At 52.2% G+C, this 22039-nt stretch overlaps 1 protein-coding gene across 4 annotated transcripts in view; it reads left to right on the forward strand.

Moving 5' to 3' along the window:
- The first annotated feature begins 2049 nt into the window (after window positions 1-2049).
- AKT2 (AKT serine/threonine kinase 2) overlaps window positions 2050-22039 on the forward strand; it is a 57183-nt gene continuing 37193 nt past the window's right edge. For 2 of the 4 annotated variants that reach the window (XM_032248762.1, XM_032248768.1), the window contains exon 1: window positions 2050-2254. The gene's annotated coding sequence lies outside the window, so the exon portion shown is untranslated. Of the gene's footprint in view, window positions 2255-6346; window positions 8604-15668; window positions 15690-22039 lie in introns of those variants that run through there. The other 2 variants (XM_032248765.1, XM_032248763.1) reach the window with 2 other exon arrangements.

Below are 22039 nucleotides of genomic sequence, written 5' to 3' on the forward strand. Positions count from 1 at the left end.
TTCCCCTGCCTCAGCCTCCCAAGTAGCTGGGATCACAGGGATCACTATCACACATGATTGATTTTTGTGTTTTTAGAGATGAGGTTTTGCCATGTTGCTTAGGCTGGTCTCAAACACTTGACCTCAGGTAATCCTCCCACTTCAGCCTCCCAAAGTGCTGGGATTACAGGCATGAGCCACCACACCTGGCTTCAGTAAATTTTCTGATTAGTTTGTATACTAGCAGGCATGAGGTGGTCTACACCTTAGTGTTTGTGGGTGATTTCTCTGAAGTCTCTATCAAGTCTTCCAGTTTTAGCTTGCAAGCCTTCAGAAAAGGAAGTCTTGGCTAACGCCCTTTTCGGCCTTAGCCCACCTGCACCCAGGTGAATTAAAAAAAAAAAGGAAGTCTTAATTTCAATAACTCCAAGTCAGAGGGTGGGAGAAAAACTGGAAATGTCGGTTTGGAGAGTCATAGACAGACATCTGAGGAAACAAAGAATTCAGGATCCAGTCAAGTTTCTAGATAAATAACAAACCCTCCAAAACAATGAACTAGAATCTAATAATGGATACACTATCGTTTTCCTCTGAAACATAATTTTTCTCTCTATAGTCACTCCCATTTCTGCCAAACGCAATCACAATAAGATCAGTTGCTTAGCACGAGTGAGTGACGGCTCATGCCTGTAAACCCAGCATGTGGGGAGCCGAGGCAAGGGCAGATTGCTTCAGTCCCGGAGACCAGCCTAGGCAACATGGCAAAACCCCATTTCTACAAAAAACACACACAAAAAATCAGACGTGGTGGCACAAGAAATACAAAAAAAATTAAGACATGTTGGTGTATGCCTGTAGTCCCAGGTACTCAGGAGGCTGACCTCAGAAGGATCGTCTGAACCTGGGAGGTGGAGGCTGGAGTAAGCTGTGATCCTACCACTGTATTCCAGCCTGAGTGACAGAGCAAGACCCTGTTTCAAAAACTCAAAGATCAATTTGTTGCAAAATAAGGTTAGTTTCTTATTAAACATGATCTGATTGTTTATGTAGGAGCAGTAAGAATAATGATTGATCATACAGGTTCTTTTTTTTTCTTTTTCTGAGACAGAGTCTTGCTCTGCCGCCCAGGCTGCAGTGTAATGGCGGGATTATCAGCTGACTGCAACCTCCGCCTCCCAAGTTCAAGCAATTCTCCTGCCTCAGTCTCCTGTGTAGCTGGGATTACAGGTGCCCACCACCCCACCCAGATAAATTTTGCATTTTTAGTAAAGACGGGGTTTCACCATGTTGGCCAGGTTGGTCTCGAACTCCTGATCTCGTGATCCGCCGCCTCGGCCTCCCAGAGTGCTAGGATTACAGGCGTGAGCCACCGCACCCGGCCGCAGGGTTTTTAAGGCCTTTATGGGCCCAAGTTACAGTATAAAATGTTATATCCCAGATTCGCTGGAATATGTACGACAGCAGGTGGCATTAGTATTTTGCAGTTATGAACTAATTGGTAAAAACCGTTTTGTTTACATTAGGAGTTCAAAAGCCAGCGACACAGCGATGATGTTTCCATTTAGCAGATGTGGATACTGAGGCACAGAAAACGGTCAAGACTTCGGCCTACAGTCACCAGAAAGGAGGAAATTCAAATCTGGGGTTGCGTGGCTTCAGAGCCCAAGTTCAACCATGACGAGCACACGGAAAAGGAAACCCCTCCTAACCCCTGCTCCGGGGTCCTTTAAGAGCCTCGGAACCCAAACAGTAAAACAAGATCAAGGCGTATGTAAATACGGCCAGCGGCTGCCGGGAAATAATCGCTGCCGCGAGTCCCTAGGGAGAGCAGGCGTCGGAGTCCAAGTGCGCCTGCGCAGCCCCCATCTCGCCTTCCGCCTCATGCCTTAGCGAGGCCCATCTCTAACCCACACTGGCCCAAAGTTGTCTAATGTGCGCAGGCGTCCTGCTGTGAACCTGCCTCCTTCCCTGCTCTGCGCTTGCGCTCTCGCTCTCTCTGAGTCCGTCTCCGGTGCTTTGTGCGTCACTTCCTGTTTGTGGCGCGAAAGGGCGGTATTTCCGTCCAGAGGGTGGGAGGGGGCGGTAAGCGGGGGCTGGGGGGAGGGGGCGGGGGGGTAGCGCCGCGCGATCTGTTGGACCTGGCTCGGAGGAGGCGTCGCCGCCGCCTCTGCCTTCGTAGCCGCCGCCGGGAAACACAAGGAACGGGAACCAGCGCAGCGTGGCGATGGGCGGGGGTAGAGCCCCGCCGGAGAGGCTGGGCGGCCGCCGGTGACAGGTGAGTGCGCCAGCGCGTGTCCCGGAGCTCTCCCCCCTCCGCGATGGTCGCGTCCGGGCCCCCCGCGGTGCCGCGATGGGCTGTACCACCGTGCCCGCCGGGGGAACCGCGGCCCTCGAGCCCCCCCTTCCGGAGCTGAGTTGGGGTGGCCGAGCCGGGGCGGTGGGACTAGCCCGGGGGGAACGGAGGCGGTGGCGGCGGCGGCGGACCGCACCACTGAGGCGGCGGGGGGAGCGCCGCGAGTGTGTGGGGCAGGGAGTGCAGGCCCTAGCGTGCGCGGGCTGGGGGCTGGACCCGCGGGCCGCGGCGGGGAGATGGAGTGCATCAAGTGTAGAGGGCTGTACCTTTTTGGCGCTGTGGAAGCCGTTTCTATACTGTATTTACAGGAGCGGGGGCTTCTGCGGAGGAGGCTGTACCAAGTGGCTGGGTTATATCACCACAGCGCTGGGGGAGCCCTGCTTAGAACGTGGGGGAGCCCAAATCAGAGGGCTGTGATGTTTGTGATCTTTGAGGGACTGGGAGAGGGTGGGACAGGGGCGCGTGGGTTTTAGGGGCGCGTTTTGGGAGGACTGTTATGCCTGGTGGTGAGGAGGGGTTTCTGCTTCCTGTATTTGACGTGTGTGGGGTTGGGGGTTTACACTGAACTCAGCCTTCATTGAACTTCTTAATGACTTTGGAGAGAATGGCGTGGTTACTGGGGTGCTTTGGACCACGGAGTGCTCTGATTCCATTACCCTCTCAGATTATTCACCAGGCAATAACACTTCTTTCCTTCCATGATGGAGGGAGGAAGGATGTGTTAGAAATCACTGAAGTTGTCTGAGCTTTAGACTCCACATTTGGAAGAGGAAGAGGGATTGGGCTTGGATTTGAGGAGCCGTGCCCCTGGACCAGCTTGTTAAGACTTGGGAGGAAGCAGTGTTTGGGGGAACACCTCTTCCCCCCGGGGCAAGTTTTCTAGGGGCATCTTGATCTTAAGATTGTGAGGACCTTTTCCGCTCCTTTGGAGACCTGTTGGGGCTCAGCAAGACGCGTGGGGTGGAGTAACTAGGGCCTCCAGTGGGCTGCTTTTCAACCTCATCTGCTCCTCCCTTCCCAGAGAAGCAGCAGGAGTTCAGTCGGGGGCTGACCTTGGTTGGCAGTGGGTGTAAAGAGTCCAGGAACCAACACAGACCACTGAATGCTCCTCCGTCGCTGGCCACGAAGCTGTTTGTGTCTCTGGGTTACCAGCTCAGTCACACATCGTGTTTACACTCCCCACCAAGGCAATAACAGTTGGCCTTGCAGTGAGGCCGAGAGCTGTTTTGCCAGCTGTTCCTCTTTCCATAGGCCAAGGGGACTTGGAGGGGGGTGCCCCTGTCCCAGCCTGCCCCAGCCTGGCCCAGGGAGGAAGACTGCTGTGAAGGGTTTGGGACAGTCAGGTCTCCCATGGATCTGGTGTCTTGCTGTGGTCTGTGGGCTGTGGGCTGGTGCTGGGAGCAGCCAGCTCCAGAGGTCTGTGGCCAGTGTCCCTGCTCCCTAGGCCAGATCATGACCTTGGCTTGCCCTGTAGCCTTTGCTCTGGGTCTGTAGTTCCCGGAGGACTGGCTGCAGTCCCTGATTGACCCAGCAGACCTGGGCTGATGATGTGGTCAAAGGGGGCAGACGGTTGCCCCTGGTCAGCAGCGGTGACTTCCAAGCTGACTGGCTTCCATGCCTCGTGGTTCCTGGAGAGAGAGGTCCCACAGTTTGTAAGGCAGTGGGGGGCTCTGTAGAATTTTTCTCCATTAGGGGTTTGTTCCTTTGGTCCTCTCCTTCTGCCAGCTTTTAGAGGGTTTACCTGATGGTGCTAACAGCAGCAGTGAAAACAGTAATCATGAAATTGGCTGATAGTAACTGTGTGCATTCGGTGGACCACACACTGTTTGGAATGCTTCATATAGATAAACTTGCTGAATACTTGAATTCTAGAGCTGTAAGTGCTGTTGTTATGCTCCCCCTTTTAGATGAGAAAACAGCGGCTCAGAGAGGCAAAGCATTTCCAGAGCTAGTGGATGCCCAGTGTTTATAGCATTCGCCCTATGCCAGGCCTGTGACAGGCCTTTTGCACATGTGACCTCACTGAAGTCCCAAAACACACCTGTGGTTAGGCCTGTTTTATGGAGACCTATGAGCTACTGTGATACCATTTTACAGATGAGGAATCATTTCACTCGCTGTGAAGTGCGAAGATGTCCCCGAGGTCTCATAGCTGAAGTGGTAGAGGTGTGATTGGCCTCAGCTCCTCTTGTCAAGGAGAAATTGGAGCAGTGGCTTTTGTCTGTGAGCATATACTCTGCCCAGCCCTGTGTGTTCGGCTTTATATGGTGTTTGTGTCCTTTTTTTGCAGAGTCCAAAATTGGAAGTTTAGAGGAAAAATTGCCTTCCCCTAGGTCTTATCAGACCCTGTGGGGGCCGGGGTGGGATTTGAACCCAGGTCAGTGGGCCCCTAGTGCCATGCATTCCTTGCTCACCAGGTCCCAGGCTGGGTGAAAGGAAGGAAGGGCATAGGACAGAGGTGACTGTATCCCATGTCTTTCCTTTCACTCCTGAGCCTCAGGCTGCATTGAGCACCTCTGCCTACAGCCAGTCCAGCATTTCTTGGTGCCTCCTCAGGGCTGAGCCAGGGCATCCTTTAACCCTGGGCAGGTGTGTGTGCTGGGAGCAGGAGAAGACAGCAAGAGAGCCATGCAGCTGGCGACACAGATTTTGGGGAGCTGCATTAGCCTGTGGCCAGATGGTGAAGTGGGTTCTAGCTGTGTGGCCTTGGACCACAGTGTTCACTCCCATACAGTGGTCTCAGAAGGACATCCACCTCGGGCTCCTTTGAGGATTAAAGGAATTAATCCATGAGAAGGTCCTAGAATGGTGCCTGGCACTGTGTAAGTCTTGGTTGGCAGTCATGATTATGTTGTTATGGAACGAAGGCATCCAGCCTCCCCCACCTCCTACCTTTGGTCCCCCTGAGCGTTCTGGGATCCAATTCCCCAGCCTGGCCCAGCTGGGCTCCATGACTTTGATGTTCTAGTTTCCAGCCTCTGTGAAGAGCTGCATGGAAGCGAGTCAGAGCACAGGGTTCAAATGCAGCCCTGCTACTCCATGGTTGTGTGACCTTGAGCAGGCTCTCCAACCCATCTGAGCTCATTCCATCATCAGTGTCATAGGGTGATGATAATTCCCACCTGATAGGATTGTTGTGAAGGTTGAGTGGACTAGTTTGTGGGAAGCATTCATAACTGTGCTTTCATAACTGTGCTGGCATACGGTAAGCCTACCAGAAACGTCTCCTCGCTAAGAAGAGTGCCCGACACATGGTGAGCCATCGGTATATCTTTGCAACTGTAATTCTTTTTTTTTTTTTTGAGATGGAGTTTCACTCATGTTACCCAGGCTGGAGTGCAATGGCGCGATCTCGGCTCACCGCAACCTCTGCCTCCTGGGTTCAGGCAATTCTCCTGCCTCAGCCTCCCGAGTAGCTGGGATTACAGGCACGCGCCACCATGCCCAGCTAATGTTTTGTATTTTAAGTAGAGACGGGGTTTCACCATGTTGACCAGGATGGTCTCGATCTCTTGACCTCGTGATCCACCCGCCTCGGCCTCCCAAAGTGCTGGGATTACAGGCTTGAGCCACCGCGCCCGGCCTAATTCTTAATATTTCTGCCAGAACTTTGAAGGCCCCTGCGAGTCCACAGAACCATGTCGAGAGCACTAGGAGGAGATCAGGGCCCAAATTAGCATCTCAGTTTTCCAGATGCAGAAACAGAGGTGAGGGGAGACATACAATCAAGTCGAGGGCAGCTCCCAGGCCCACTTCTCTTGCACACAGTGGCTTTGCAGCCTGAGCCCTTCCCAGGTAGACACATTCAAGTCTTTTCAGTGGTCAGGCTCTGTGCTTTTTTTTTTCTTTTGAAACAGGGTGTCACTCTGTCACCCAGGCAGGAGTGCAGTGGTGTGATCACAGCTCACTGCAGGCTTGACCTCCTAGGCCCAAGTGATCCTTCCACCTCATCCTCTTGAGTAGCTGGGACTGCAGGTGCACACCACCACACCCATTTAATTTTTAAATTTTTTGTGGAGACAGGGTTCTCACTATGTTGCTCAGGCTGTTCTTGAACTCCTGGGCTCAAGCGATCCTCCTGCCTCAGTCTCTGAGTAGCTGGGACTGCAGGTGCATGCTACTGCTGCTGGTTCCCAGTCCACCACAGCTCCGGGAGTGGTGGGAAGGCTGTGCCTGGGCAGGGGGCAGCAGAAATGCCTGTGGGAGTCAGCAGTAGCTGTGCATTGCAGGCGTGTGGGCCTGGGGGAGAGGTGAGGATTGATCCTGAGGGCATTGCGGAGCTGAGGAAAAGCTTTCAGTCATCCGCCACCATTTACTGAGCACTTATGCGCCAGCATTGCATCAGTACTGGGAATGCAGCGTTCTACTTATCAAAGTCCCTATCCTCATGGGGCTGAGGGAGACCCACCTGAAACGCGAATAAGCAAGGAGCTGGTTAGAGGGGAGGTGCTAGGCAGCGAATTTAAATCAGGTGACGACTGGGTGCTTCTTTAGATGCAGGCGGCAGCGGGGAGGGCCTGTGAGCTGATCCCAGTTTGGCAAGGTGAGGCAGTCATGTGGGGTGGGAGGAGAAGGAACAGCCCTCCAGGTGGAGGGAACCACAGTGCAAAGGTCTGAAGGGAGGACAACTTGGTGAGGTGCAGGGACAAGCCTCACGGAGGCCTGTGTGGCTTGGTAGAGTAGGGAAGCACGGAGGAGACCAGACCAGGGCTGTGGGCCTGGCAGGGCCTGTCACTGGGAGCCTTGTGGACTATGAGAAGGAGCTTGGAGTTGCAGCAGCAGCAGCCTGGTCACATTTAGGGTGTTAGCAGGTGACACAGGAGAGAGTCACAGGCTCCTGCCTGGGGATGTGGGGATATTTGACTGAGCCGAGCAGGGTGTTTCACAGGCCTCCCACTTCCCCTCGAGTAGCATCACTGCCTTGGAGCCAGCAAAGGCCCTACGGTTGCCTCCCTCTCTGTGGTTTTCACACCGTGTTCCCCAGAGCCCGTGGCTGTTACTTTTAGGGAGAGAGGCGAGGAGGCTCAGCGGGCCAATTTTTCTGCCCATCCCTCCCCACCCCAACCAACTGGACTAATACTGAATAGCAACGCAGAGCAGCAGTCCACATCTGATACAGACATCACCCGCCGACCCTGCTTCCACGCCGCTGTGGGCTTGCAGGCCTGCACCATTCCCGGTGCTCTTCTGGAATTGGAAAGACCAGGCCTTGTGACTGGTACCCAGCAGACATGTCTCTGGTGGGCATCAGGTGTGGTGATGTTACAAAGGCAAAATAAATGAGGGCCAGATGAGAGTGTGGCCATGTTTCTCCACTGTAGCTGGGTGATCAGGGAGGACCTCCCTGAGAAGGTGACTTGTGGGCAGGGACTGATGGAGTGCTTGTGAGGGAGCCATGGGAGGATCTGGGTGAAGACCCGTTAGACCCAGGAGGAATCTTCTCTGATTCCCACTTTACAGTGGTGAGGCCTGGAGAGCCTCTGTAGCTTGTGCTGGGTCCCCCAACCAGGAAGTGTTGGGGACAGGCTATGAATCTGGGCCTCCAGAGATTCCCCCAGCACAACTTGGTAGCCCCTGGTGCGTGTGACTTCTGATCCCACCCATGGGCTCATCCCTAAGGCTTATCTTCATTTAAAAATTTTTTTCTGGAGCTGGGAGACTCACTATGTGGCTCAGGCTGGTCTTACTTATCTTGCAGGAGCAGGTGCCCTGGCATTTGTTTTTTGAGGTGTGTTCCAGGGTATCTTCCTTGAAGGAGCAGAACCCCTCAGAACAAACCTCTAGGGTCTCCAGAAGCCCCCTGGGATGGGTTGGGATGGAAAGGAATGTCTTTCAGACTTGAGCTCCAAGCCCCTGGAGGGCCCAGGGACACCCCTTCCTGGGCCTCTCTCCAGCTTCCCAGAGCTCTCAGCAGAAGGCCCTCAACCACAGGCCTCCGGGCCGCACGGTGGGGTGGTTCCATGGCAGGCTCTTCTGGACAGCCAGCCAAGCAGTGAGAGGCCCAGCTAGGGGAGACAGCCTGGGAGCGGGACCAGGAGGGAGGGAGCGCACGTGGGAGGGGTGCTGGGTGGGAGTGCAGGCTGGCCCCCTTGGGGCAGGACCCACTGCCAACTCGGCACCTACAGCAGGGCCCGGGTGCACTGAGTGTGCCCAGCAAGGGACAGCAAGCCGGGCCAGCCAAGAGGACAATGGATGTCAGAGGTCCCTGCAGGAGTTTCTCCAGCCCAGCTGTCCTGCTGGAGAAGCTCGTCCGCAGATGTTGTTTCTAAGGGTGAGGCCAGAAACCTAAGCCTGCCTTGGTTTGCCCCCTTGTGGGCCCTTTCCGAACGGGCTGGGGCAGCTGCCGCTCCCTGGTTCTCCTCTCCAGCCTGGCTTCGAGTTCTTCATGATCTGGTGGGTCATTGGTGTACCCTTACTCAGCTGGGGCTGCTGAGTGACCGGGTCCCAGGGACAGCTGACGTGGGTGAGAACCCTGCTCCTGGCACCCCTCTCGGTGGCCGTGGAACCCTGGGGCTTGATTTCATATCCCTAACATGCAGTTTGCTCAGCTGTAAATGGGAACCTTCCTGCTGAGTGGGGCAGTGGGGGGATGCCGGGAGCTGTTGTGTTGGAAAGTGCAGGCCTCCTGAGGAGGTACGGGTTGAATTTGGGCCAGTGCTGCTCGTGGGGATTGCCAGACAGGACTGAGGCACCTGAGAGCACAGAAGAGGCTCTGTCGGGCAGCTGGCAGGGGCTTGTCCTTGGTCCTTGGGAGAGAGTGGTGGGGCCTGATAGCTGATGGGAGGGTTCTGAACAGGAATATGAATTATTCCCACTGCTGCACTCCTGCCCAACCAGACACCGCTCATTAGCTCAGCATACCTGCACGACAGCCTGGAGGTGGGCAGTGTTAGCACCCCATCTCGTAGATAGGAAACTGAGGCACGGGAAGCCGCATAGAATGTCCAGTCATTCTCATGAGTAGTTTGCCTCTCTGTGCTGGGAACTGCTGCACAGTTTAAGGTGTCTGCTCTCATTCGTCCTCACCACAGCCTGGAAGCTCACTGTCACAATTGTCACCATTTTACCGAGCAGGAAACAGGTATGGGAGTTATTGGGTTTGTCTGAGGTCAGTAATAGGTAGGACAGTTGAACCCTGCTCTGTCAGTGAAGCTGCCTTTTGAAGACTGCCTCGTCTCCTTGCCCTGCCCGCTGGGATTGGGGTTGTCGCTGTGGCCATCATGGTTTCTTTCCCACTTTCTCTTCTAGACAGCTGGCACAAAATAGGCCTCAGTCATCCAGAAATGACTCCATTCCGTGCCTGCTCCGGAGGTGGGGTGTGGCTGCTTCTCTCCACCTCCAATACCATGACCTTGGCCCTTCCTTTTCCCAGAGCCCAGGGGGAAGGGATGAGGGTGGGAGGAATCCCCTCCAAACAGCCTCAGGAGCCAGCCCTTGGCTGTTCTTGGTCGTTTGTGTATTCCATCTGTCAACAAATACTGATTGAGTCACTACTGTCTGCCACGTGTAGTTCTGGATGGGGTCGCAGGAGGCAGAGAAGTTGCGTTTGCCTGTGAGTGCTTGTTGTGGCTGAAGGAGGGGATGGAGATCAACTGGACCTGGTGGGAGAGGGACTTGGGAAGCCTGCTAAGGAGCCCCTATGACGTGAGAGCCCGAGGAGGTGGGCTAGGAGGGTAGTATCTGGATGTGCTGGTGGAACAGCAGACCCGTGTGACTGGAGCCGGGGGAGTAGATGAGGGGGAGAGAGCAGGGTGACAGGGCTCAGGGCCTGGGCTGGGTGGGGAGCCAGAGCTTTATCCCCAAAGAGGAGGGACACAGGCGGGTGGGGAGGGACCTGTGTGGGAGAGAGCTGGTTGGATTCAGGTGCTGCCAGGGATGAAGAAAGTAGACCATATTCTGCTTTGGCGACAGGATCCCCTACAGCCCAGCTTCTCAAACTGGTGTTCAAAGGCCTTGGGAGGTGGGCAGAGGTGTCTGCAGGGCGTCAACTTTTTTCAGCTGTGTGTTTTCATTTAGACGATATTTTCAGAAAGTTAATAGGGGAATTTTGGACATAGGATGATTCCTGTAGAACCAACTGGTGACAGTAGTAACATGAGCTTGCTACCCTATGGCTACGACAGGCTCAGGACGGTCCCTGATGTTCTTTAGGTAATTGGCACCTGTTTTTCAAGCACTGGCCCTGTCCCCAGCTGTATGTGAGACCATCTCATTGGGTCCCCAGGACAATGGATGGTTATCAGAAAACTTATCTTTTTTTATTTTTCCTTTTTTTTGAGACAGGGTCTGGCTCTGTCACCCAGGCTGGAGTGCAGTGGCGTCATCATGGCTTATTGCCACCTCGACCTCGTGGGCTCAAGTGATCTTCCCACCTCAGCCTCCTGAGTAGCTGGGACTGCAGGCATGGATCATCACACCTGGCTAATCTTTAAAAACAAATTTTAGTAGAGACAGGGTCTCCCTATTTTGCTCAGGCTGATCTTGAACTTTTGGGCTCACGTGATCCATCTGCCTCAGCCTCCCAAAGTGCTGGGATTACAGGCATCTGACCTACAAAAATTCTTTTTTTTTTTTTTTTTTTTTGTCTGTCTGTGTCTTTGGATTAGGGGATTGAGTTGATTTAAATTTAGAATTAATAATAATATATGTGAGTTTAATACTGCCATTTAATGTTAGCTGGCTGTTTTGCCTATTGATGTAAATTCTTGATTATGTTGATGCTCTTTACTTTTTGGTATTTTTTAGAAAGGCTGATGCTGGTTGTTTCTTTCTATGTGTAGTGGTTCTTTTCAGAAGCTCTTGTAAAGCAGGCCTGGTGGTGATGAAATCTCTGAGTGCTTGCTTGTTCACAAAAGATTTTATTTTTCCTTTGCTTATGAAGCTTAGTTTGGCTGGATGTAAAATTCTGGGTTGAAAGTTCTTTTCTTTAAGGATGTTGAATATGGGCCCCCACTCTCTTCTAGCTTGTAGGGTTTCTGCTGAGAGATCTGCTGTGAGTCTGTTACCCCTTTATGGGTAACCTGACCTTTCTCTCTGGCTGCCCTCAGTATTTTCTCCTTCATTTCAACCCTGGTGAATCTGGCGATTACGTGCCTTGAGGTTGGTCTTCTTGAGGAATATCTTTGTGGTGTTCTCTGTATTACCTGGAGTTGAATATTGTCCTGCCTTGCTAGGTTGGGAAAGTTTTCCTGAATAATATCCTGAAGCGTATTTTCCAGCTTGGATTGATTCTCTTCGTCACATTCAGGTACACCTATCAAGCGTAGATTAGGTCTTCTCACATCACATAGTCCCATATTTCTTGGAGACTTTGCTCGTTCCTTTTTATCCTTTTTTCTCTAACCTTGTCTTCTCGTTTTATTTCATTAAGTTGGTCTTCAACTTCTGATATCTTTTCTTCTGCTTGATTGATTCGGCTGTTAAAACTTGCGCATAGTTCTCGAAGTTCTCGTGTTTTTCAGCTCCATTAATTCACTTATATTCCTCTCTAAATTGTGTATTCTTGTTAACATTTCGTCAAAACTTTTTTCAAAGTTCTTAGTTTCTTTGCATTGGGTTAGAACAAGTTCTTTTAATTCACAGAAGTTTCTTATCATCCACCTTTTGAAGTCTGCTTCTGTTAATGGTACACGCTTGTTCTCCGTCAGGCCTTTTTCCGTTGCTGATGAGGAACTGTGATCCCCTGTAGAGGGAGAGGCGTTCTGATTTTGGGTATTCTCGGCTTTTTTAAGGCTGTTTTCTTCCCTTCGTTATAAATTAATCCATCTGTGGTCTTTATAATTACTGTCTTTATAATTGGGTTTCTGAGTGGACGTCCAACTTGTTGATTCCCAGCGCTAAAATCTGAGCAACCCACTGTGCCAGCCAAAACAGCAGCGTTATGATTGATAGTACTTTTCTGACTCTGCACCAAGAACCACCACACCAAGGCAGCGGCAAAACCGCCTCGCTGGCCACAAGAGTCGCCCTGGCGACCCGTGGGGCTCCTCTGCTGGGAATCTCCTGGTGCGTGAGCAAACAAAAATTCGTCTGAAAGTGTGGCGTTCTCTCACTCTCTGCGCTTTCAATGGGAGCTACAATCCTGAGCTGCTAGTGATCAGCCATCTTGGATCTCTCTCCAAAAATTCTTTTGAGATAACATAAACATGTGCTTGGGCAGATTGGTGTTAAGATTCCATTCTACAGGCCGGCGTGTGGCTCATGCCTGTAATCCCAGCACTTTGGGAGGCTGAGGCGGGCGGATGACGAGGTCAAGAGATGGAGACCATCCTGGCCAACGTGGGGATACCCTGTTTCTACTAAAATACAAAAATTAGCTGGATGTGGTGGCACAAGCCTGTAGTCCCCGCTACTCAGGAGGCTGAGGCAGGAGAATCACTTGAACCCGGGAGGCAGAGGTTGCAGTGAGCAGAGATTGAGCCATTTCACTCCAGCCTGGCAACAGAGCAAGACTCTGTCTCAAAAAAAATAAAAGATTCTGTTCTACAGATGTGGAAGATGAGGTTCAGAGAAGTGACCTGTGTAGCCCGGAAGTGGTAGAGTCAGGATTTGAGTTGACTAGAGGTGTGAGTTTGGGCCTGAGTCCTGCTCCAATTTCCCGGGTAAGCTGCGCTGGGATGCGGGAGAGATGGGCTGTAGCATGCGAGCTTCCAGCCAGGCTGGGATGATCTGGCTTCTCTTGGGCCTGTGAAAGTCACACCCTACCTCCTGCCTTTAAGCTCCCAGTGCTAGTTAGCAGGGATTCCATAGAGTTGCACTCCAAAATGGTAGGTACTAGCCATGTATAGCTTTTAAAATTTTTTTTTTTTTTTTTTTGAGACGGAGTTTCACTCTTGTTACCCAGGCTAGAGTGCAATGGCGCGACCTCGGCTCACCGCAACCTCCACCTCCTGGGTTCAGGCAATTCTCCTGCCTCAACCTCCTCAGTAGCTGGGATTACAGGCACGCGCCACCATGCCCAGCTAATGTTTTTGTATTTTTAGTAGAGACGGGGTTTCACCATGTTGACCAGGATGGTCTCGATCTCTTGACCTCGTGATCCACCCGCCTCGGCCTCCCAAAGTGCTGGGGTTACAGGCTTGAGCCACCGCGCCCGGCCTTAAAATTTTAACTAATTGCAATTAAATAAAAGTAAAAAGTCAGTTCTTTAGTTATCGTTCGAACTAGCCATCATTCAAATGTTCAGTTAACCACATTTCTGTTGTCACAGAAAGGTCTGTGGGTCAGTTCTGCTCTGGTCGCGGCCCCTCTCCTGCACCCACTGGCTGTGACTGTGGTGCGTGTGTCTCTGTCTCCCTGGGCCTCAGTTTTCCCATGTGAGGAATGGGGATAGTAACAGAGACTGGCGCTTCGTGAGTGCTTGCTGAGTATTAGTCACGATGCAGACCCACTGGTTTCTCCTCCTGCCACCCGGCCCTGTCCTGGAGCTCCCAGGGAGGTGGTAGTGATGCAGAGTGACACGGGTCAGGGATGCCCCATGCAGCCTGACTGGAGGGGTCCCACACATGTGTGCACATCAGGGACGGTGAGGGAGGGCTGGCTCGGGTGTTGGAAGAGGCAACACAAGATGGGAGGTGGCTGTTCTCTTGGGAGCAAAGGCAGAGGGAGGTGGAGGCAGCTCAGGGCTCGGAAGCCAGGGTCTGGGCTCCGTGGCCGTGTCCCTGCCGTCTCTTGATGTGGGTATTCACCAAGTCTCTGCCATCCTTGGTTTTCCCATCTGCCACATGCAGGTCCTCATGGTTCTCAGGTGAGGCGCGTGGCTAGCCCATCAGGCTGGTGCCCAGGGCTTATTCTGGGGACAGCTCCTGGAGAGGAAGTCTGCCTCCCTGAGGAGTCCTGCCCTGCTCTGGCACAAGGGGTTCCACCTGCTGCCCCTCCCCCACACCCAGCTTGCCTCAGGCGGACAGTTCCCTTCTCACTCCAAGTAAGAGCCACAGTGCTGACAGTGGCCCCCAAGGCCCTGCCCAGCGGTCCCCGGTCCCCGGCTTCCTCTCTAGTCACATCTCCCGGCCCTCCCCTTCACCAGCTCGTGAGGGCGCCTCGAGCACGCCTCAGCCCTGTTCCCCACCACTGCCTGCAGTGTTCCTCCCTAGTCTCCACCTGGCTCTTTCACCTGCTTCTGGTTTTGCTCAGCCCTCGCCGTCTCCCTCTCTCACCATCCTGTGTAAAATCGGAAACCCCTGCTCCCTTTCCCGTGCACTGAATCTTCCATGTGCTACTTTTCTCCATGACATTTGTCAGCTTTGGATATCCTGTCTAATTTGCTTATATGTTTGTTTTTATTTTGCTGCCTGTTCCCTCGTCCCCTCGACTCCCCAGTGGCTGTTTTGGTCCCTGCTGAATCCCTGGTAACCCAAGCAGTGATGACACAGAGTTGGTATGATATTTGTGGAATGAATGAATGTAGGATTTTTTTTTTTTTTTTTTTTACCTTCGCTTGGCACAAATGCTGTGGTTCTGTTTGCCACTCCCACCTGGAATTAATGAAAGCAGTGGGCCCATCCCTGTGCTGAGTGGAGCTGGGGACACAGTGGGGGCTAGGACAGACTGTGTCCCTGCCTTGTGGAACTCACAGTCCAATGGGAGAGGCGACATTACCCACATAGTCATGCAGGTGACAGAGACAGATACTGTGAGGGGAAGGAAGGGAAGGCCAAATTCTGAGGGTCAGCTGCTCGTGGGAGGGGGTGGTCAGGGAAGGCCTCCCTGAGGAAGATGGGTGAACAGAGTGTCAGGCAGAGGGTATAGCATATGCAAAGATCCTGGGGTGGGAGAGCACAGAGTCTTCATGGGGCCAGGAGAAGGGGAGATTGCGTGTTGGTGTGAGCAGACCAGCAAGGCTGGAGAGCAGGCAGGGCCATGGCAGATGGGTCCTGGCAGCCTCCGTTAGGGCCTTGGGCGTGATCCATGGGCACGAGGGAGAAGTCCCGAGCTGGGGAGGGACAGGGTCAGAGCTGTGTGTGGAGGATCCTGCTGGCCACAGCATGGCGCTTTCGGAATGTTTGGAGCCCGTGGCCAGGCAGACTAGAATACTGACAGAATAGATTTCTATGGATGCTGTACGGCCCTGGGTGGCGTGAGGGGGAAGTTGTGGGGGCGGAGGGCGCAGGGAGGAGAAGGAATCTGCTCTGTGCTTATTCTTGTCCCCATTTCTTTTGCAGCCTGCCCACAGCTTCAGCCTGCCTTCAGTCCCACCTGCTCCAAGCAGACAGATGGGGCGAGTGTGGGGAGCATGTGGTGTTTAAAAGGAAAAAAAAAAGTTTCTTTTTTTTTTTTTTTATAAAAGACATTTTTTGGCGAAAAAAAAAAAAAAAAAAAGTCTCTTCAGTGCCACCCTCTTACCAAGGAGGCATAATAGGTTAAAAAAAATTCACTTGTTCAGAAACGTACAATATAGAAAGTGAAGTTTCCCATGTCTCCACCCATCAGAGGAAAAATGATAATCATATATATATGTGTGCATATATATGTGTATATATACGTGTGTGTGTGTGTGTGTGTGTGTGTGTGTGTGTGTGTGTGTGTTTGAGACAAAGTCTTGCTCTGTCCCCCAGCCTGGAGTGCAGTGTCACAATCTTGGCTCACTACAACTTCCTCCTCCCAGGTCCAAGTGATTTTCCTGCCTCAGCCTCCTGAGTACCTGGGACTAAGAGCACCCGCCACCATGCCCAGCTAATTTTTGCTTTTCATTTTTTTTTTTTTTTTTTTTTTTTTTTTGAGATGGAGTTTTGCTCTTGTTGCCCAGGGTGGAGCACAGTGGTGCAATCTCTGCTCATCACAACCTCTGCTTCCCGGGTTCAAGCAATTCTCCTTTCTCAGCCTCCTGAGTAGCTGGGATTATAGACATTCACCACCATGCCCAGCTAGTTTTGTATTTTTAGTAGAGACAGGGTTTCTCTGTGTTGGTCAGGCTGGTCTCGAACTCCTGACCTCAGGTGGTCCCACCCACCTCAGCCTCCTGAAATACTGGAATTACAATTTTTTGCATTTTGAGTAGAGACAGGGTTTCACCGTGGCCAGGCTGGTCTCAAACTCCTGACCTAGTGATCCGCCCCACTCAGCCTCCCAAAGTGCTGGGATTACAAATGTGAGCCACGGCGCCTGGCCAATGATAATAATATTTGTTATGTGTTGAGCAGTTCCTCTTTCAGGCTCTGTTGGGAGGACTATATGTAGATTAACTCACTGACCTATCCCAATAGCATTAGAGGTATGTGTGGTTATTATCTCTAATACACAGATGAGGAAACAGAGGTGAAGAAAGGGAACGTGACTTTCCCAAGGTCCCACAGCAGGTGACACAGCCAGGGCTGAAACGCTGGCATTTGGTTCCTGAGGCTGCCTTGACTCCACCCACTCCTGCCTCTTTAGTGCGGCGGATTTCCTTCGGATTTCTTTTTTCTGTGCATGTAACATTTGAACACATACTTCTTCATGCCTTGAAGTCTAAGACACTATGCCCTATAAGGTCAGTTATTGATCCTGTAACTGCTTTTCTGAAAAGAATGCCATAGGTGAGTGAGTTCTATCCAGGGATTGCGAGGTGCATGTCAATCTCAATGACGTCAGCATGTGAAACAATCTGTGTATTGTAGAATTGAGGTGATAGGGGAGTGCCTGTGTGTGTTTCAGAAAAGACATCCCACCTAAGCTCTGTCCTGCCGAGAGCCTTCGTTAGCGAATGCTGATGGTCTCAGTGTCGGCACGGTGGGGCTGGTTTCTGTGTTTCAGTGCTCAGGATTGCTGTTGTGTTGCGTGTCCAGCCCCTCCACGTGCTGGGTGCTGTGCTGAGCCTTTCCATGTGTGACCCTGTGATGAAGGCACTGCTGTCTGTCCCTTCAGGGACAGGAGGAAACGGAGGCTTGAGAGACTAGAAAGTGAGGAATTGAGGACCCCAATCAGAAACTGCCTAGCTCTCAAGGCCGTGTGGCACAGTCTCGTGGGGGAGCTGGACCGCCTGTACTTTCTGAGATCAGGTCACAGGGCAAGTCATTTCACTTTTGTGCCTCAGTTTCCTCATTAACGTAGAGACAGTAGGCGTGTCGGCCACCGAGGGTTTCGGTGAGGGTTATATTGATAGGTGCAAAGCACTCAAGTGGGCCTGGCACCTGGTATGGGCTATGCAAGCCTTGCTCTTTATAGTAGAGTCATGGTATTAACCACTGTGATAGCACCAGACCCCTGTTGTGAGCTTGCAGGTTGTTGCCAGGTTTCTCTATTTCAGCAGTATGTACTTAGGACAGCGGTCCTCAACTGGTGGTGGTTTTGTAACCCCGGGAGACATTTGGTGATGACTGAAGACACGTTTGATTGTCACAACCAGGGGAGGGTGTGCTGTTGGCTTTAGTGAGTAGAGACCCAGCATGCTGCTAAACCTCTTTAGGGCACAGAGGAGTCCCCACATCGGGGATTCTCTCTCCCCAAATGTCACTAGTGCTTAGGTGGAGAACTCCCACCTTAGAACCTCTGTGACCCGGCACTAGCATTTTCTGCAGGAGAAATTCCTCCAAGCACATGTGCACTTTCCACTTTATCAATGTCTCCAGAATGCCCTCACAAGACACTGGAGCAGTTTCTAGAGTGGTGAATGGCCAGTGGCAGGTGAGGGAGCTGATTCCTTCCTCACTTGTCCCAGGTGCCTTTCCTCCTGAGTTCCCACCAGCCCAGCAGATGCTGCCTGTTACACCACTAGTTCCCGTGGTCTTTGGCTTTCGTTTGTTTTGTTAGTTTTTTTGAGACAGGGTCTGGCTTTGTCACCTAGGCTGGAGTGCAGTGGCATAGTCTTAGCTCATGGCAACCTCTACATCCCAGGCTCAAGCCAGCCTCCGACCTCAGCCTCCCAGGTACCTGGGACTACAGGTGTACATTACCACGCCTAACTACTTTTAATTTATTTTTATTTATTTTTAAATTTTTTCCCCCGAGACAGAGTCTTACTCGGTAACCAGGCTGGAGTGCAGTGGCACCATCTCAACTCACTGCAGCCTCCACCTCCCAGGTTCAAGTGATTCTCCTGCCTCACTCAGCCTCCTGAGTAGCTGGGGTTCCAGGTGCCCACCACCATACCTGGCTAAATTTTGTATTTTTAGTAGAGACAGGATTTTACCATGTTCGTCAGGTTGGTCTTGACCTCCTGACCTCAGGTGATCACCCACTTTGGCCTCCCAAAGTGCTGGGATTACAGGCGTAAGCCACCACGCCTGGCCTATTTTTTTAATCTTTATTTTTTTGGTAGAGACAGGGTTTCACCGGGTTGCCCAGGCTGGTCTCAAACTCCTGGGCTCAGGAGATCCTCTCGCCTTGGTCACCTGAAGTGCTGGGATTACAGGTGTGAGGTATCATGCCCGGCCAGTTTTTTTATTTAGTTTGTCTGTTTTTTGAGACGTTCTTGCTCTGTCTCCCAGTCTGGAGTGTGGTGGTGCAGTCATAGTTCACTGCAGCCTCAGCCCCCTGGGCTCAAGCAGTCCTTCTGGCTCAGCCTGCCAAGTAGCTGGGACTACAGGTGTGTGCTACCACACCTGGCTAATTTTTGTATTTTTTGTAGAGATGGGCATCTTGCTATGTTACCCAGGCTGGTCTTGAACTCCTGGTCTTAAAAGATCCTCTTGCCGGCTGGGCACGGTGGCTCACACCTGCTGTAATCCCAGCACTTTGGGAGACCAAGGTGGGTGGATCACCTGAGGTCAGGAGTTTGAAACCAGCCTGACCAACATAGTGAAACCCCATCTCTATAAAAAAAAAAAAAAAAAAAAAAAAATAAAAAAAAAAAGACCCTCTTACCTCAGCCTTCCAAAGTGCTGGGATTGCCGGCGTGAGCCACCATGTTCAGCTTTCTGTTGTCTTTGAATTTATCTCCTGAAGGAGACATACAGTGAGTTCTGTAAGGAGAAAGAAAAAACGAAAACAAAAAAGTCCTGAGCCAGTCTTCCTCTGGGCGCTGTAGAAAGGGACAGATCTGAGTACAGGGGACAGAGGCTCCTGAGGGGGTCGCTGCCACCTCCCCGGTGAGCCTCTGCAGCACCAGGAAGGAGCCCCACCCACCAGCTCCCGCTCCTAGAGACGCAGATCTCTGCTTCCCCACCTGCCTCCCTAGCCCATCTGTGCTGTCTGGCATCGAAACCAGGTCAGTGAGAGGGGGCGAGAGAAAAAGGACTTAGCAAGTAGCGAGGAGAGGAATTGAGCTTACTTTGAGCCTGTTCTGGGTACAGGGCTTCACTCTGTACATGTTCATTCCACAGATACTTATTAAGTACCCACTCTGTACCCAACACCGTACAGAGCTCTGGGGTTCCAGCTGTGGCCAAGGCAGCCAAGAGTCCTGCCCTCACCGAGCTGACATTCCGGTGCGGGAGGTGGGCAGTCAGCCTAAGCAAACACGTGTGTATAGTAATGTCGGTGGTGATGGGTGCTTAGGGGAAAATGAAGGGTAAGGGTGAGAGGAGGTAGGGTGGGTGTGCTTTCCCTAGGGAGGTTAGGAAGGCTTCTCAAGAAAGCAATGTGAGCAGAGGCTGAAAACAGTGGGGTGGGGCCCGAGTTTCCACCTGAGTGCCCTGAAGTGGGGTGTCCCGGTGTGTCCTGGCAGCTGAGGGGGCAGGCACCGCTGAAGTGAAGTGCCTTCAGAGAAGCAAAGGGGGATGGCGCAGGCTGTGTAGGGTCCTGGGCTGCTGTGGGGACTTTGGCTTTTACACTGGGAGAAGCATGGGAGGGTTCAAGTGGAGGAGGGGTGGGAGATGATTCCGGTGGTCATAGGGCCCTGGGCTGCAGGAGGGGTGTAGGCAGAGTGCTGGAACTCATGGAGGCCTCAAAGCCCCCTTAGCGGCCAGAACCACAACACCCCCATTTTACAGATGAGCAAACTGAGTTTCGGAAGGACCCACCCCCTTCCCAAGGTTGCCCAGCCAGTATGGGGTGGCTCCCTGAACGCCTCTTTCTGCCCCCCTCTCTCTGCTCCCCTCTGCCTGGGATCAGCCAGCTCAGTCCTGGCAAATCATATAAGTCACCCCTTGTGGGTCTGACCCCGTCATGCAAGACGAAGCTTCTGAGGGGGCCTCTGTTTGGAAACCATTGAGAAATAAGACCCATGAGCCCGATGATGGAAATAATAATGTCTTAAAGAAGTTTTGGCCAGGCGCGGTGGCTCACGCCTGTAATCCTAGCACTTTGGGAGGCCGGGGCAGGCAGATCATGAGGTCGGGAGTTCAAGACCAGCCTGGCCAACATGGTGAAACCCTGTATCTACTAAATATACAAAAATCAGCCAGGTGTGGTAGCGCATGCCTGTAATCCCAGCTATTCAGGAGGCTGAGGAAGGAGAATCTCTGGAACCCAGGAGGCAGAGGTTGCAGGAGCCGAGATTGTGCCACTGCACTCCAACCTGAGCGACAGAGCAAGACTCCGTCTCAAGTTAAAAAAAAAAAAAAAAGAATGTTAAATTAGTGTTAGAGACATAAAGATAGCATTAGTCAGTGATAATCCATCCACCCGGCAGCTATTTAAAAAATAAACCCAGCAGTGCAGTCAGAGCCTGCATGGGGGCCTCTTCAGTTACCTCCCTGCTCAGAGCTGACCACTGAGTGTGGCATTTTTTTTTTTTCTGTTTTTAGAGACGGGGTCTCGCTATGTTGCCCAGGCTGGAGTGCAGTGGCTATTCACAGGTGCCATCCCACTACTGATCAGCACGGTATTTTTGACCTGCTCTGTTTCCAACCTGGTGGTTCACCCCTCCTTAGGCAACCTGGGCCGATTCACCCCTCCTTAGGCAACCTGGTGGTCTCCTGCTCCCAGGAGGTCACCATACTGATGCCGAACTTAGTGCGGACACCCAATTGGCATAGCGCACTACAGCCCAGAACTCCTGGGCTCAAGCGATCCTCCCACCTCAGCCTCCCAAGTAGCTGGGACTACAGGCACGAGCCACCGCGCCCAGCGAGTGTGGCAATTTTTATTCCTGTTCAGATTTCTCCCCTGCCGAGTCAAACATACTCCCCAAACTTCATCCCCTGCCTGGGCTGCGGGGCTGGAACTGTGCCACCCTGCTCCCGTCTGCTGTACAAAACCCTCTGAGGATGTCACTTGCATTTGGCTGCAAAGTCAAGAAACAGCAGAGCCTGAGATTGAACTTGGATCCTCTGGACATGAGACTGCACCTCCTTACCCATGGGTGACTGGGCCTTTTTGAGGGGGAAATTGAGGCAGGCCAGCCTTGCTGGGGAGGCAGAGGAGGGTCCTGCTGTGGGAGCCAGGAGGCCCAGTTTCAGCTCCTCTGGGTCATCTGGACTCCCAGACCCTGGGTTCTTTTGTACAGTTACTTCTTTTATCATAAAATACAGATAATATTAAACACATTTCACATAGTAGATAGAGTGTAACATCTAGGCAAGGCCCTGCGTAACCACAAAAGAACATTGTCAGCTCCCAGGAGGCCTCCCCACTCTGTTACTCCTAAGTGGAACCACTCCTTTGGGGTCTGTGTTTTCCTTGATTTTCTGCCTAGTTTTACAAGCGAGAAAGGCATCCCTACATAGTATTGTTTTGCCTGTTTTGAACTTGCTGTGAGTGGAGTCATCTTTGATGTATGACTTTTTGTCTGGCTTCTTTTAATCCATAACATTCTCCTTCCCTGCTGGATTCAGCAGCAGCTCAGTCCTTTCCATTGCTGAGTAGTGTTCTACTTTGGATCTATGTGTTTTTTATCCATTCTCTTGGGTG

The sequence above is a fragment of the Sapajus apella genome, unplaced genomic scaffold (assembly GCF_009761245.1).
Source record: "Sapajus apella isolate SASKATOON/1434 unplaced genomic scaffold, GSC_monkey_1.0 scaffold68, whole genome shotgun sequence".
In the NCBI taxonomy this organism is placed as follows: Eukaryota; Metazoa; Chordata; class Mammalia; order Primates; family Cebidae; genus Sapajus; species Sapajus apella.